We start from the raw sequence: 2,368 nt of genomic DNA on the forward strand, positions 1-2,368 counted from the left end.
TATGGCATTCAGAGTGTCAATCTCAAGAACTCCTTTCTTCTGATTCGTCCCATTGTTCACATGATTCCTTTCATAAGTGTACATGAATTGGTTATTTGCAACCATTTTAATTAGTTCTTGAGCTTCTGTAGGCGTCTTCTTCAGATGAAGAGATCCTCCAGCAGAGCTGTTCAATGACATCTTGGACAGTTCAGACAGACCATCATAGAAGATACCTATGATGCTCCATTCAGAAAGCATGTCAGAAGGACACTTTCTGATCAATTGTTTGTATCTTTCCCAAGCTTCGTAGAGGGATTCACCTTCCTTCTGTCTGAAGGTTTAGACTTCCACTCTAAGCTTACTCAATTTTTGAGGTGGAAAGAACTTTGCCAAGAAGGCATTGACTAGCTTTTCCCAAGAGTTCAGGCTTTCTTTAGGTTGTGAGTCCAACCATATCCTAGCTCTGTCTTTTACAGCAAAAGGGAATAGCATAAGTCTGTAGACCTCAGGATCAACCCCATTGGTCTTGACAGTGTCACAGATTTGCAAGAATTCAGCTAAAAACTGATGAGGATCTTCCAATGGAAGTCCATGGAACTTGCGATTCTGTTGCATTAGAGAAACTAATTGAGGCTTAATCTCAAAGTTGTTTGCTCCAATGGCAGGGATAGAGATGCTTCTCCCATAGAAGTCGGGAGTAAGTGCAGTAAAGTCACCCATCACCTTCCTTGCATTGTTGGCATTGTTGTTGTTTTCGGCTGCCATGTCTTCTTCTTTGAAGAATTCTGCTAGGTCCTCTACAGAGGGTAGTGCTTTAGCTTCTCTTAGCTTTCGCTTCAAGGTCCTTTCAGGTTCAGGGTCAGCCTCAACAAGAATGCTTTTGTCTTTGCTCCTGCTCATATGAAAGAGAAAAGAACAAGAAAATATGGAATCCTCTATGTCACAGTATAGAGATTTCTTGAGGTGTCAGAGGAAAAAGAAAAATAGAAGGAAGAGGTAGAAGAATTTGAACTTAGAAAGATAGAGTTCGAATTGTACATGTTAGTCCATAAATAGAAGGATGTGAAAAGAGGGGAAGAAATAAATTAAAAAAATTTTAAAAACATTTTGAAAAATTGAAGAATGATTTTCGAAAACTAAGATTAAGAAAGAAGTAAAGTGATTTTTGAAAAAGATTTTGAAATCAGAAATCAAAAAGATATGATTGAAAGCTATTTTTAAAAAAGATGTGATTAAAAGATATGATTCAGAAGATATGATTTGAAAAATAATTTAAAAAATTTGATTTTAAAAATTAATAACCTGCCTAACAAGAAAGATATGATTCAGACATTAAACCTTTCTCAACAGAAAAGGCAACATACTTGAAATGTTGAATCAAATCATTAATTGTTAGCAAGTATTTTTGAAAATGGAAAGAAATTGATTTTGAAAATATATGATTGAAAAGATATGATTTGAAAAAGATTTGATTTTGAAAAAATTTTGAAAACTTGAAAAAAAATTGAATTAAAAACAGAATCTTCCCTCTTGTGCCATCCTAGCATTAAACGCCCAGAATGGTATCCATTCTGGCGTTTAACGCCCAAAGCTCTACCCTTTTGGGCGTTAAACGCCCAGCCAGGCATCCTGGCTGGCGTTTAAATGCCAGTTTTCCTTCCTCACTGGGCGTTTTGAACGCCCAGCTTTTTCTGTGTAATTCCTCTGCTGAATGTTCTGAATCTTCAATTCTCTGTATTATTGACTTGAAAAGACACAAATTAAAATTTTTTTTGGATTTTTAATAATGAGGAATAATCAAAATGCAACTAAGATCAAATAAACAATGCATGCAAGACACCAAACTCAGAAGTTTGTATACTACTGACACTAACAAATTGAGAATGCATATGAGAAACAACAAAACACACAAAACAAGAGAATTTAAAGATCAGAGCAATGAAATCATCAAGAACAACTTGAAGATCAATGAAGATACATGATAAATGTGTGCCTTATTATTGGTTATTGTAAATATTTTTCAAAAAATTTTTTTTTTCAGATTTTAAAATTTTTTTCTTATCTTATCTTATTTTTCAAAATTCAAATCTTTTTCAAAAAAAAATCATATCTTTTTCAAAATCTTATCTTATCTAATTTCAAAAATCATATCTTTTTCAAAATCTTATCTTATTTTTTTTCAAAAATCATATCTTTTTCAAAATATTTTCTTATCTTTTTTTCATATCTTTTTCAAAATATTTTTTTGTTAGTTTTTGTTTTTATTTTCTCTCACTACTATGAACTCTCACCCCTTTAGTTATAAGTCTGGTGGTGCACGAAATTGTGATCATCAATGGCGCCATCAACATGGTACGCTCAATTGCAATCTCAACTCTTTATCACA

At 33.2% G+C, this 2,368-nt stretch overlaps 1 non-coding gene across 1 annotated transcript; it reads left to right on the plus strand.

The window, feature by feature from the left end:
- The first annotated feature begins 234 nt into the window (after positions 1–234).
- On the plus strand, positions 235–342 carry LOC127746327 (small nucleolar RNA R71). The gene has a single exon (XR_008007947.1). It is a non-coding gene; the product is annotated as a small nucleolar RNA R71 (small nucleolar RNA).
- The last annotated feature ends 2,026 nt before the right edge of the window (positions 343–2,368 follow it).

Source organism: Arachis duranensis, chromosome 3, assembly GCF_000817695.3.
Source record: "Arachis duranensis cultivar V14167 chromosome 3, aradu.V14167.gnm2.J7QH, whole genome shotgun sequence".
In the NCBI taxonomy this organism is placed as follows: domain Eukaryota; kingdom Viridiplantae; phylum Streptophyta; class Magnoliopsida; order Fabales; family Fabaceae; genus Arachis; species Arachis duranensis.